The 15,400-nt window shown below is 40.1% G+C and overlaps 1 protein-coding gene across 2 annotated transcripts in view; it reads left to right on the top strand.

Annotated features, from left to right (window-relative positions):
• tlr5 (toll like receptor 5) overlaps positions 1 to 15,400 on the top strand; it is a 28,758-nt gene that overhangs the window by 1,457 nt on the left and 11,901 nt on the right. The gene's annotated exons all lie outside the window — the stretch shown is intronic.

Here is a 15,400-nt window from a genome sequence, read left to right as displayed (position 1 = left end):
ACCCTCACAACCTCTGAGGATGCCTGCCATAGATGTGAGTGAAACATCAAGAGAGAATGCTTCTGGAACATGGCCATACAGCCCAGAAAACTCACAGCAACTCATCTTGCAGGTATTGTTGCAGGTAATACAACTTCTGGGAAGAAGGGGGAAGTGACCTCTTCATGCAGACTGGAAGGGAAACAACGTGATTTACATAGATCAAAGAAACAGGGTTTCTTCCATCCCTAGCTGCTCTATATCAGTGGTTCTCAACCTTTGGGCCTCCAGATGTTTTGGACTTCAACTCCCAGAAATTCTAGCCAGCTTACCAGCTGTTAGGAACTGTGGGAACCTGGAAACCCAAAGGTTGGGAACCACTGTTGTATATCCAGGTAGTGATGTTTCTTCACTTCCAGCATGCAGATGGGTGTGTGAGCAGTGCATACCGTCACCTCTTCACATTTTCAGTTTTGGCTTTGATTATTCAGTTTGATTATTCACCAATTCGATTAAAGACGTTCTGACTGTGAATCTCTAGGGAAGCAGCCACAGTGTAGGCCTTGTCAAACAACAGTTCCCAGGATTCCATAGCATTGAGTCATGACTGTTAAAGTGGTGTCAGACTTCTGCAGTGTACATTCACCCCCCAGTTTGACTCTATGGCCAACTTCCCCCAGTTATGCTAGAGGATTTAGAGATTTTGAGAGAGAACATCTCGATAGGAATTTCTAGACTTTCTAATGCTACATTCTGCTTCCAGCAGAAGTTGACCATACAGTCCTGTTGGAGAACCTAGACCAGGGGTCACCAAACTTTTTAAGCAGAGGGCCGGTCCACAATCCTTCAGACTGTTGAGGGGCCAAATTATCATTTGAAAAAAAATACAAACGAATTCTTATGCATACTGCACATGTCTTATTTGTAGTGCAACAACAACAACAACGAAAGAACAATACAATATTTGAAAATGAAAACAATTTTAACCAACATAAACCTATTAGGATTTCAATGGAAAGTATGGGCCTGCTACTGGCCAATGAGATAGTCAAGTTAATTAGGATTGTTGTTGTTGTTGTGTGCCTTCAAGTCATGTCAGACTTTGGCCGAGCCTAAGTCTAAAATTAATTATTTATTTACTGCATTTATTTACTACATTTATATCCCACCCTTCTCAGAGCAGCTGTATGTACATACAATATATTATATTATTAGCATAACACAATATTAGCATTATACATTACTATATTGAACTATACCACTATACTATTATATAATATATAATATATAACATATCATTAATATTATTATATGGTATTACTATTAGTATTATATTGTATAACATATGATTATTATAAATATTATATGTATATACAATATATTATATTATTAAAACTGATATAAAAATATTATATTATAAAACTGAGGGCGGGGGCCAGGTAAATGACCTTGGAGGGCCGCATCCGGCCCCCGGGCCTTAGTTTGGGGACCCCTGACCTAGACAATCCTTGAGAGGTATTCTATCAGGTAAAAATATTAGCAAAAATTCAATTTCTTTATTCACATTCTTTCACTTTCATGGGGGTGGGCCTTAAAGCCTCCTGCTACATTCTCTATTCCTGTTTCTGCCACAGAATCCTCATGTGCAGCCATGAGTCATATCCTTTAAAGTTTTATCTTTATCAGCAGAATCGGAATTCATCTCTGAAAGAAAAATACAAAGCAAATCACAATAAACTGCTTTTCCTTCTATGACTGATGTAGTGACCTGAGTGCTGAATTCCGGAGACCAGGGTTTAAATCTGTGCTTGGCCATGAAGACCCCTCTGTGTGAGCTTGGGCAAGTCATACACTCTTAGCCTCAGAACAATTTGTGACATGGCCAATGTTAGGGTCACTATAAGCAGCAACAACAAAACGAAGACGCTCTCTCTCAGCAGTGGAACCTTGACTTACGAGCATCCCAACTTACAAGCATTTAGAGTTACAAGCAATCAATTGGCCCGTGTTTTGCTTTGACATACAAACAGGGTTTTGAGTTATAAGGTAGCATCAGAGGGCCCTCTAGCGCCAGAGTACAGGGCTTCAAGGGAGCAGCCTTTGTGCCTCGCACTCTTGTCCACTTTGGGACATTGCTGTCCACTTTGCTCTTGTCCACTTTGAGGTACTTTGAGTTAGTTAGTTTTGTGTGGTTTTTATTCCTGGTATGCTTGGCTTCATGAAGAGAGAGAGAGAGAGCAAGAGAAGGAGGGAGGCTGGAATGAATACAGTATGAAGAAATGATGCTTCTGCTTCTTCACTTTGTGCTTCTATTATTTTAAAGTTGATCTTTCTTTTTATTGTTCCATGTGAATGTGCAGGTTTTGCCTTGCTGTTACACTGGCCAATACACATTTTGTTGCCTCAAATGTGCTTCCTAGCCACAACTTTAAACTCAAGGTATCACTGTATTTGTTTATATCCCAATTCAGAACTCAAAGTGGCATACAGCAATTGAAACAATCATAACTAAAACATTACCTCCCAAAATGTTTAAAATACATTTAAACTATCAAGACTAAAAGCAGTTAAAAACATAACCTCCACCCCAGTGCTATTGACCCCTTTTGATCCAAAATTGTCCCACAACATTTTAAGAAATATAGGATCTAGATCAGGCATGGACAAACTTCAGCCCTCCAGATGTTTTGGACTTCAACTCCCACAATTCCTAATAACTGAAGTCCAAAACACCAAGAGAGCGGATGTTTGCCCATGCCTGGTGTTGTAGGCCAGCCTCCATCTGAGCTGTCAGATGAGCCTGAAGTTGGTCCCATTCAGCCTGTAATTGTCCCTGCACCTGCCTTGTCAAAGGTGCAGTGAGAGTTTGTCACTCCACCTGCCTTGCCAGAGGACTATGGGTTTGGGGCTGAGATGCAGCCAGAGTTTGTCCCAGTGGATTCTGGGACCAGAGACAGAATGGTTGCAAGTAGACAGTTTGAACCGCATTCCTCAAAGCAGTTAAGGTCGGATCTCCAGGTGTCAGATGGACATTCTAGTTTGGATGCTGGAACTGTTAAGGTGGTGAGGGATAATGAGCTTGACAGGAGGAGAGCAATAACTCAGTTGAGAATAGACAAGGATTGTGATAGGAGGAGTAGATGTTTGCTTTTGAAACGAAATAATGAGCAACCTTCTCATGGAAAGGGACCTTGAATTTCCCATAAGAGTTGCTTTCTCTGACACAGTAAGAGATGGTAACATTGCTAATTCAAAAAGGAAGATCTTTGCTTTGTGTGTATTTCTGCAGCCTTGTATCTTGATTCAAGTTCCAGCTTTGCTTGTTCCTGTGTTTCCAGTTGAAAGTTACAGTATTTTGCAGTTTGGATTTCAGTTCCAGCCAAGACCCTTGCTTTGTGTTCCAGCTTTGTCTTTGTACCTTGGACTAAACATGGAGTTTTGTTCCTGCATTCTAGTTTTCCTTATTGTGTTCCCAGCTTGATTCATGCCTTGGATTAATCCTTGAAATCCTGTTCGGACTACTTGTGAGATTTTTCTTGGAACTGACTTTGATATCCGGTTTGGACTGTGTTCTTTGAATGATTTTTATAGACTCTTGCTTCCAGGTTTTCAAATACTTTGTTCCTGTGGATTTAAACCCATTTTATTGACTTTGAACTTTGATTTTGCTATTGCTTGCATATAATCTTCAATAAACAGCTTGCTTGCTTATATTCTGGGGCTTCAGTGTGGTTTTGAGGTGCCTACACAGCCTAGGAGTGCAACACCTGGTCTAGATGCTTCAAGGGAGTTTCAGGGGGTGCAAATTGGAGTCCTAATAGCCATCTGTGATGTGTGAGTCCTAAAATGCTGTCCATTACTGCTGTCTTGCTTGGCAACAGGACTAATGAAAAAGTAAACAATTGCAACAACATAAACCTTTGCCCTGGATTGCAGTTTGAAAGAGTAAATTACAATTTTAAGAATTTTGCAACATTCAACTACTTTGAATATGTGATGGTAACAGTGAATCCTGATTACATCCAGATTGGATTATTGCAACGCACTCAACGTGGGGCTGCCTTTGAAGATGGCCCGGAAACTGCAACTGGTGCAAAGGTTGGCAGCCAGGCTTCTAACTGGCGCTAATTGCAGGGAGTGCACAACACCCCTATTAAAGCAGCTCCACTGGCTGCCAATAAGTACCCGGTCGCTATTCAAGGTGCAGGTTATGACCTACAAGGCCCCATCTGTCTTCGTGATTGCATCTTCCCCTATGAACTGGCATATCCTCTAAGATCCGCTGGGGAGGCCCTCCTCTCTCTTCCACCACCATCATAGGCACGGCTAGCTGGGATGAGGGACAAGTCCTTTTCGGTGGTGGCCCCTTGACTTTGGAACACCTTCCCCAGAGAGATTAGGCAAGCCCCCACACTGTTCTCCTTTCGCAAGGATCTGAAAACCTGAATGTTCCAGCAAGCATTTGAGAACGACTATAATAACACTTTATTTATATTCCGCCCTATCTCCCCAAGGGGACTCAGGGCAGATCACAGTACACATACACAGGAAACATTCAGTGTTATAAATGCCCACTCCCTAGGTCGCCAGATAGTACTCTGTTATCTGCACCTTATTCATCTCCTGGCCCTATGGTAAGTTGTTTTGCACTATCTCATGCCCTACCCTTTTATAGCCTGGTCACACCCAATTTTGTAATGATGGTTTTTGGTTTTTTTATTGAACATTGTCTGATGGAGCCTCAATGCTGCTCCTCTTATGTTTAACTGTGTTTTATATGGATTGTTGCATTTTACGATGTTTTTATTTTATTTTAGTGGTGGTTTCGTTTTAATGGATTGTTTGCTTTTATGTTGGACTTTCTGTCCTACATGTAAGCTGCCCTGAGTCCCTTTGGGGAGATGGTGGCGGGGTATAAGAATAAAGTTTATTAAGTAATGTTATGTTATTAATGTTATGAATGTAATGTTATAATTTATAAATAACATTTATTGGAATCAAAAATTAAATTCTGCCTTTTTGTAAAAGCTACATGCTAAGTACATCCTACTCAAACGTTAACTCTGCTCCTTTTACTATTCCCACTGGCCTTCCAACTCATGATCCAGTAATTATTGGCTTTATGGGTCTCTGATTCTGCTTTATTGGATGGGGGTTCCCCTTTCCTATTTGCATGAATGCAATGTATTGACTCAGTCCCCCTTCCCAATTAATTGCCATTAATTAGACAGAACAATAATATTGCTGGTTTGCTTAGTTTTCTCAGAGTTGTTTCAGATATGATAAGCTCATGGGCTTTGCCCTGTCAGACTCTCAAATTCTTTGTGAAACATGTTGTAAGGTTTTCTAGAAAGAATATTTTTTCTGTGCCAGGTTTCATGACTCAGCACAGGTGTGCTAAGCACCTATTGGATGGCTCAGCACCAAATTCTTCTGTCTGTATCTCATGCAGGAAACAATATTTACTAAACTGCAAACAGGGCACAAGTCTTCACCAGTGATACATTTTTAACCCTCTTGAATTGAACTTTGTACTTCTGCTGATACTGAAATCTCATTCTATGTACACATGAATGTACTGTTTTCTAATCTTGTAATTTATATATGTCCCACTTCTGCTAACTCCAAGAAGTAAGAATCATTTGCAGGCAGAAAGCTTTCATAAATAGAAAGACAGTTTGATTCTCTCTCCACCCCCCCCCCCCCCGGCCTTTCCAAATCATCGATGTTCATAGACAACTAACATAGATGTGTATGGAATGGAAAACTAGTGAATTAGATGCATTTGCTTTGTAAAGTCAATATAGCTTTAAAATCAGCACTGTATCAGTGGTACATCATCAGTACCTTATATGCCTTTGACATTGAAAACTGAATGTGTTTAAAGAACCAGGTAGCAGCAGAAAACCTAACAGGAGAACATGTAAGACATTTGTCTCAGTAGCTGAACTGAACCTGCAGGTAGTAGCCTCACATAAGGGGCAAGGTAATGCCAGAATAACTTTGAGATAATTAAATATATAAATATGTACTTATATTTGTGAATATATGCAATTAGTCAAGCATTATGGAATCATACACTCAAAATTAATACAGTGGCTGATTTTGCTATGTCCCTATCTGCTGAAGAAATATACAAACTTTTAAGTTATGGAAAATCATCTAGAGAGTGTAGAATGGAAAAGCAGCCATTGTAAAGAAACGCCTTAAATGTGTATATGACTGTGTATGTGTGAGAGAAATTGTGTACAGGCTACCTCAGTTAACAAAGTCTTTGACAACAAAGTTCATTTTCATAAGGAATCTCCCAGGTCCCTTCCACACAGCTGAATAAAACCCCACATTTTCTGCTGTGTACTGGAATATAGGGCAGTGTGGACTCAGATAACCCAGTTCAAAGCAGATATTGTGGGATTTTCTGAATGGATATTCTGGGTTGTATGGCTGTGTGGAAGAGCCCCTAGTCCACCTTTTCTTCCTTTTTCTCTCTCTGGCTGGAAAATGTTTAACAGCACTGGCATCAGAAAGAGGGCTGGAAAAAACACAGACTTTTGGTGCTAAGTTGCAGTTGTGTGTCTGCAGTTAACAATACAACTTTATGTTGCTTTATGTGCCTGCCTAAAATCGACAAGTTGAAAAGCCTCTGCCTACAAACTCCCTTCCTGAACATGCAGGTAAAGGATGAGAGCAGATAAGCTTGTCTCAGTAGTTATTTCCAACATGCTGAAAAAAACATACCGTAGATCTGTAAACTAGACTAGCAAAAGAGAAATCATAAAAAATAATCATACAGCTCCAGTAGGATCAACTAGTATAGAATCCTGTTCTTTCCCAAATCACACTTTATTTCATTGTTTACTGCAAATATCGGCTTCAGTCTAACACTGAAAATTGGATATTTCTCCAGCTCTCCACCATCTTCTCAATACTGTTGCTGCTTTTTTAAAAAAACCTTCCAGCTATACAGATGACAAGAAGGAAAAGTTGAGGAATGGGTGGCAAAAAAAGGTTAGGAAAAGGAGCCTCTGTTTTAGAAACTTTTAAAACTGAAGTGTGTGTAGTATATTCAACATATGACTTTGTTGGCTACAGCACATCAAGTGTTGAATTCGATGGACTATTAATGATGTTTCTTGTTAAATCTATCTAAATGATTCTCTTTCAACAGTCTTTTTCACGAAACATTTCTGCCAATGCTTCAAATAGTCTACTTTCCCATGGGAAAAATGTAAGCATGTGCATCTTTGCCTCGCATGGAAAAGCCTCAGTTCAAAAAGGGAAATACTGTATAGGGATAAGAATTTCCCTATCCAATGTCTGATGCTTGTGTTCTGCTACTGATCGCTCCCACTGAAGCTAGTTTTCAAATAAAAAAGGTAATTTTGAAGCAAAGACATAGTTTAAGAGCTTGCCCTTTAAGATGCTGTATTTGATATCTGTGTAGAAAATAATTATTAATAGAGCCTGATTGCCATGACTTCCAGTAAAACATTAGGTCCTATTTAATTTATTCTAATGTTTACTTTAATTTATTTTGGTTCTGATGTTTAGTTTAAGATGAAACGTTTTATAGCTCTGCCAGTTTTATCACTTAGTCATTATTTGCCTACTTTATTATAATCATTCTGCTTTTGCTAAATGTGAAAAATGTAAACCATGCTGTGCAGGACAGGACATTTCCCATGTGGGGGAAGGGCCATAACATTTGCTTGCTGTTCTGTAAAAGCAAAACAATCCTTTGTAAATTGATCAGAGTAAACTGGAAAATCTATTGCCCTGATTATTAGAGTCGTTGGATCTTTCTTCTTCCTTTTGACATCGAAGTGACAGATGATTCACATACGCACTTGGCGTTGCCTCTATCTATTTTGAGTACTCAGTGTTCTGCACATCTTTTCTGTTCATGCAGCTTGCTACAAGAATAGGTTGGAACATTACTATATTGTACGTTTTGACATCCCAGATGACATTTTAAAAGCTATTCTGATATCCCTTAATACATGGGAGGAGGAATATTAGTTTCCTTATGTTACACAGAGGAATTGAGTTACTTGCAATATCTCTACAGTGTAAGGCAACAAGAAATAAAATACAGGCTACATTGAATCCATGTCTTGTTTGTCAGTCTTTAAAATTATGCATGGTGTGGAAAAATGGATAGGAAGACATTTTCCTTTTCTAGGACTTAGGGTCATCAACTGAAGCTGAATTCAGGAAAGGCAGAGAGCAGTACTTAGTAGAACTATGGACTTCACTTCCACAAGATATTGTTAAATTTGTGGATGTTTAGATAATTTCATGGATATTAGGACCAATTGCATATACGGGTTTTGGGCTGACTATATATAATTTCTTGTGTGGGTCTGTTCATTACAGGAAGTGCATCCGTTATCCAGAATTCAGAATTCCAAAATACTCCAAAATTGTCAACATGGGTGGTTGAGATAGTGACACCTTTGCTTTTTGATGGTTCAATGTATACAAAATTTGTTTAATGCACACAATTACTAAAATTATTTTCTAAATGATGTTCAAACTATGTCTACAAGATTTATGTGAAACATAAATGAATTTCATGCTTAGACTTCGATACCATCTCTGTGATATTATATGCAAGGAGAGGTATTCTGAAATCTGGAAAAAAAAATCTGAAACCTTTTTTGGATAAGGGATACTCATTGTGCTGTTACAGGGAAACATGACATTGAGAGTGCCATTGTACCCATGTTCTCTTATCAGGTTTCTCATAGGCAGTTGAATGGCCACTGTCTGAAAAAGAATGTGTATTTGATAGGCTTTCAGTCTGATTCAGTATGTCTCTTCTGTCTGTAGGTCATAGCATCTCCAAATTCATGGGATTATAGGAGCTGACCAGAGTATCTGGAGGGCATCAATTTGAGGGAGACTGGTATTGGCACAGATATTTGTACCTAAACCTAATGAAATCATGGTGTTTCAACCTCTTTCTAACACAACAGTATATCTGCATCCCTGGCAGTAGGATCAGGAGACAAACCTCATCTGGCTAAGAATGTGAACATTGAAGCCTGCTTCCAGATGTGTTTGGTCCTTCAACTGGATTACGATAATTATATTCTCTAAATAAATTTAGAGGGGGTGGGCACAGAGGTGAATAAAACAACATACAAGATACATGTACATATATTGTTGATGCAATGAATTATGTATGGAATAGAAAAATATGTAATGTACTGAGGTAGTGATGTATTTTAAGAAAATTAATAAAATTTTATTTTAAAAAAACCTATTATTTAAATAAACAAATAAATGTCAGGGGAGGGGAAGCCACAGGGAGGAGGGAGCAAGCTTGTTTTCTGCTGCCCTGGAGACTAGGATGCAGAACAATGGCTTCAAACTACAGGAAAGGAGAATCTACCTGAACATTAGGAAGAACTTCCTCACTGTGAGAGCTGTTCGACAGTGGAACTCTCTCCCCCGGGCTGTGGTGGAGGCTCCTTCCTTGGAGGAAAAAAAGTAGTCTGTTGCAATGACCCCTGGAAATTCTGCCGTTACCAATTTACTGACTGCACAGGCGTAAATATTAAGCTGAAATATTGCCCAGCATCTTTGGTGACATATACAGATGTAAATGGGGAGTGATTCTCGTATCTGTTTTTTGATGTTGCAGAGTAAGAAATTTACAAGCCCTAATCTTAATTTGCAACAACAGCCAAGGCTGCTGGGTCTCCCAGGACAATGAAGGGATTCATTGACTGCAGAGGTGTCCCTGGATTCCTTCTTCAGGAGTATACACAGATTGCAATTCTGAAGTGAAGAGCAACCTGAGGCTAGGGGTTGCCCTTCTCTTCTCTTTCAAGAATACCTGGACAAATTTGGGCATACCAAATTTGGAATAGGGAGATGGAATTGCACCTGGCTGCCCCCAAGCTGTGATTCTATACTGTAAGAAGCAACCAGACACAGGGAGCAAACATTGCTGCTTCTCATAAGTATCCTGGCAAATATTTTTTGCTTAGGATCTTATGTAGAACAAAAACAATGTATAGCTTATTTTATTAAATTTTACTTGTACCATATTGTCCTTTCACTGACAGATAAAAAATAGCCTAAAGACAACAGACCCTGCCTCATGTTAGAAGCTAATCAGGGTATGCCCTGGTTAGTACTTGGATGGACTGCCAACAGATACCAGGTGCTGTAAGTTATATCTCAGACGTAAGAATTGTCAAAACCATTTTCTGAATATTCCTTGCCTAAGAACATTGGATTACCCTATGTTGACAGGAGGTTTGAGGGAACACCATCATACAAATGCCTTCATATTTAAACAGGCATTTGATTATTTAATTAGTTGCAGAAGAGTCTTTTGTATGTGGGCGTGCTGTACTTTTATATTTATTGTTTTTAAAATGTTTTTATTAACTTTCAGCAAAAACATACATCCTCAAAAAGGACACACTTAAACCAAATAAACATAACATAATCCAATTAAATAATAAAAAGTAAAGACACTACTTCGGTGTCTTGTCTAGACTTCCCTTTTCCCCTTTGAAGTACAGGTTCTTCCTTAATCTTCATGTGTTCCAGTTGGTGAAAATAAAACTTTATTATTTATTTTTGTTCGCAGAGACAACTACTGCTTCCTTGTTCGATCTAACTTTGAAGCTTTAAAGACTTTTAGAGTTCTTCTTTTTATATAGTTTCTCACTATTCCCACAAATTCCCCTTAAATTCATATTTTATTTATTCCTGTTGTAACACATAGTCCTTAAAACATTTCTCCTTTTTCTTTATCTTTATTGTTAAGTTTTTAAAATCATTTACACTTTTTAATGAGTGGAGTTTTAATCTGATATCATGTTTATTTGTGTTTTAATTATTTTGTCATCAATCATTAAGTTTTTGCCAACGGGAAATTAGGCTTTTAGTGTACTCTCCATTTTATGGCAGTGGTTTCAATAGCCAAAAACCAAAAATGTGAGGCCTGGATGGAATTTGGCTGATAAATATGATCTGTGTAATTTTTTCCCCTAGTTTTGATATTCACAACGATAGGGTAAATGGTTACGGTAAACATCTGCTAGGGCTAATAAGATCCATGACTGAAATGTCCTCCTTTAACTTTGGAGAGTTTGAATAGTAGTTAATACAATCCAGTACTGGACTGGAAGTTGGTTTCCAGTCTGGATGCGGAAGCAGAGCTTAGGGAAAAAATACCCTTTATCTATATCTCCCAGTCTGTATGGCCAGTGCCATGGGGTTATTGTGCAAATGTGTGAAGGTAGTAAGAGTTCAAGCATTTCACTGACTAAGACAGGTTATTATGCGCCTCATAGAATTGGAATGGGCCATATGGGCTATCAGGTCCAGATCCCTTCTCAATGCAGGATCTCCAGCTAGAGCATCCCTAGCAGGTAGTTGTCCAGCCTATTTTTTAAGACATCCAGAGAAGGAGATGTCACCACACTAAGCAACTGTTTCAATTATCAAACTGCACTCACAATCAAATTTCTTCTAAAGTTCAATTGACATATATCCTCCTATAACTGAATACTTAGACCTGATCCTACCATCGGAGACACCTCCTCTTTGTGGTAGCCCTTGAGCTGTTGGTAAAGTGTGATCATGTCATCCTTCAGTCTTCTCTTCATCAAGCTGAAAACATCAATCTCCCTCAACCCTTCTCATACTTGTTCTCCATAATCCTTATCTCTGAGTTCACTCCAAAGTTGAAGCACAGTCAGCCACTGATGAACACTCTTTGAGCAAGGTTTTCCAACCGATTGCAAATCCATGTAATGCTGTTTTCAATCTTTTCCATATTTACTCAATTTACCAATCAAAATATCATGGGGGACCTTATCAAATGCTTCGCTGAAATCCAGATAAAATGTCATCCTAGCATCTACTGAACTAGTGAACCATTTTAAAAAAAAATAGTTTGTCAAGATTTGTTCTTGACCCATGCTGACTCCTACTCATCACTATATTGTAGAGAGACACATTTAAATTAAGTAAGGAATTAACTTTTTATCAATCTTGATTTTCAATTCAGATTCCTTGCCAAGGTCTCTGCTACTGCATGAAAGCACATCCCTCTTTTTGGAGGTAGTGAACAGGGGTGTGTGGGGGGAAATGAAATAAAAAGAATATTGAGCCTTTTCATTGTGATCTTTTAGCATTGTGCCATCCTTGCTGAGCAGCATTCCTACCATTTCCGTCATAATTCTGTTACTTCAAACATATTTGAAAAAACCCGTTTTTTGTAGCTCCTTGCTTGCCTAGCTAGTTTCAGCTTGAGCTTCCTTACATTATTACAGCAAGCTTGAACTACACATCTGTTTTCTTCATTGGTGATTTGTCTTTTCTTCCATTGTTTAGACATGCTCTTTTTTCTTTTCACTTCCTCTTTGAGTTTATTGTATAGCCACATTGGCTTTTTCAGATGTCATGGCAGATATTGCCATGGGATTTTCTTGGCAAGATTTATTAATAGGAGATATGCCAGTGACCTGCTCTATGGCTGAGAGAATATGACTTGCCCAAAATCACTTAATGAGTTTCTGTGGCTGAGAAAAGATTTGAACTGACTTCCTGAAATCCCAATTTAGCATACAATCTGCTAGATCATTCAGCTTCATTTAATAATCTTAGATTATAGTTTGAGGAGAGATAGAGAAAATGTTCTCACTGTCTTTTTTTCTACACCAGATATAATTTAATATAACTATTCCTTCTTCAGATGATTACCCCAAATATTGTAGCCTCTCCTTGCAGAACAATTGGAGTAGTCCTTTGGTTTCTTTGGTTGGCCTTTCCTGTACCTTTTCCAGCTCCATGATATCCTTTTTCAAGTGGATGACAAGAACTGTACACTGTATTCTGAGTGTGCCCACATCATATATTTGCCGTAATAACATAAAGGTTCTGGCAGTTTTATTTTTGATCCATAGCCCAGTAATCCTTAGCTGAGAATTTGCCTTTTTCATAGCTGCTGCACATTGAGTTGACATTTTCATCTAACCAGCTTCCACATCCCCAAGAGCTTTTTCTTGGTCAATCACTTCTAGCTTAGACCTCATCAGAGTACAGTATATGTGAAGTCAGAATTTACATTTACGGTTTTTGACCAGGGAAGAGCTCTCTTGAAGCAAGTGCATAGCACAGTGACTTGACAAAGGTGTTTAGCATATGTAAAAAAAGGCAAAACCCACGGGGCTTACACCTAAGTAAACATGTTTAGGATAAGGGCCGGCCCAACACGGAGGCCACTGAGGCGGCTGCTTCAGGCGCACGGTCCCCGGGGGCGCCGTCGTGGTCCACCCCCTCCCCCGCGGGGACCATGAGCTCGCTCGCCGCCGAACAGGAAGGCCTGTTCGGTGGCGAATGAACTCTCCCTCTGCAGCATGGCCGGCTGGGCAAGGCCAGCCAGGCCAGGGCGCACGGGGCGGGAGGCAGGGCCCCGTCTGGGTGGTGCCCCGCCTCCTGCCCAGCGCGCCCTGGCCCCGCCTCCCACGCTGCGTGAGAGGCGGGGTCAGGGCGAGCAGCGCGGGAGGCGGGCCAGGGTTGGCCCCGCCTCCCACGCTGCTTGCCCTGGCCTGGCTGACCTTGCCCAGCCAAAGCTGGCCAGGCTGCAGCGGCAGTCCCGCCAGGCCGTGGTTGCCGCGGCCTGGAGGGACTTTCCTGCTGCTTCCTGGCCAGCTGGGCAGGGAGCGCAGGGCGGGAGGCGGGGCCCCGTCTGGGTGGAGCCCCGTCTCCCTCCCCACGTGCCCTGGCCCCGCCTCCCACGCTGCACGAGAGGCAGGGTCAGGGCGAGCAGCGCAGGAGGCGGGGCCTGGGCATGGGAGGAGGGGCCAGGGCACGGGAGGCGGGGTCAGGTCTGGCCATGCCCCGCCTCCCGTGGCACATGGCCATGCCTCCCGCGGCGCCGGGGGGGGCACAATTTTCCCCACCTGCTTAATATTTAAAATTATCTCCGGCCGGCCCTGTTTAGGATTGTTCTACTGCTATCAAGTAGTCCAGCATAACTAAGTGTATAAATAATGTTACAACTGTGCTATTTAGCAGTTGGATTTACGATTCTATTTTATAGATTTATATATTCTGGTGGTATTTGAGAAATTGAATCTATAGAAGTAAAGGCCTGAATTTCTTTATATAGCCAATTCATGGCTCTCACTATAACCCACACTAATATATTGCATAATCCATTCCTTTTGTTGCTGTTCATTTCTGTCAAGTCAACTTTGATTTGTGATCCTATGAATGAGAGGCCTCCACATCACTTGATCATCAATAAACCTGCTCAGGTCTTGTAAACTCCACACGTGTCTTCCTTGAATCTATCCACCTGTAGGATGGTTTTCCTCTTGCCTTACTGCCTTCTGTCTTCCCAAGTATCATTGCCTTTTCTAACGAGCCATGTCTTCTCATTATTGGTCCAAATTACAACTGTCTTAATTTAGTTATCCTGGTATCTAGACAGAGTTCAGGCTTGTTCTTAAAAGGTACAGAACTTGAAAAACTTACCTTTTGAACTGAAATCCCACTGCCAGCATAGCTACTGGCCATTCTGGAAGATTTTCTCCACAGTTGTTCAAATGTGAAAGCAGTTCTTAATTCAGTCTCTAATTATAGTGATTTGTAATCTTAATTCTTAATTCATCCCATATTTGTTAACAGAAATGATTAAATAAATATACTTATTGATTTGAGGCAGGTTACATGGAAATGTATATGGTAGCAGGATACCAAAGGGAAGAGAGATTTAGGGTTGATCCTTTCTCAAGTGCTTCCCCTTTCAGTAGTTTTTTCTTCCCAAACATTCCAAATGCGTGTTTACAATAATAAGATACAGCTGAAGTCCCCAAAGATGTGATTGAAAGATGGAGATTAAAGCTTTTTTGTAGTATAACTTCCAGAATCTGCATGGGAGAATCTGGGATTTGTGGTCCAAAAAGTGGCTTTTCCAAGCTCTGGAGGAAAACACCCTAATAGAGGATAGGTCTCAGCAGAAAAGTTAGTGATAGAATTGAGTGTTTAAAAAATGCAGTTTCTTGAAGTTTTCCTAGTTCATCTGTTCTTATTACAGACGTGTGTGCAGGGACATAGAATTTTTGTCCGTTTCACAGTTAGAAAACGCTGATTCAGAATTTTGTTGTGGTCAGATAAACTGGCCTTTCTGCTGTTGCTTAAGCAGTGACCAATGCAGTTGAGCAAACAAAGAAGGAAGTTGACGACTTGGCATGTTTTTTACACTCAAATGCATGCACTTCTCATCTCTTCCCTGAGAGAAAAGTGGATGGTGCTCTTAGCTCAAATTTGCTACATTCCAGTTCTAACCTTCTGAAAACCTGCTGCAAAAGCACAACATTCAAGTAAGTATTATAAATCGAGAAATCATAATATTCCCTTTATTGGTGTATATTTATAATGTTGC

Source organism: Anolis carolinensis, chromosome 1 (assembly GCF_035594765.1).
Source record: "Anolis carolinensis isolate JA03-04 chromosome 1, rAnoCar3.1.pri, whole genome shotgun sequence".
Lineage (NCBI taxonomy): Eukaryota > Metazoa > Chordata > Lepidosauria > Squamata > Dactyloidae > Anolis > Anolis carolinensis.
This window is presented reverse-complemented; position numbering and strand designations above follow the sequence as displayed.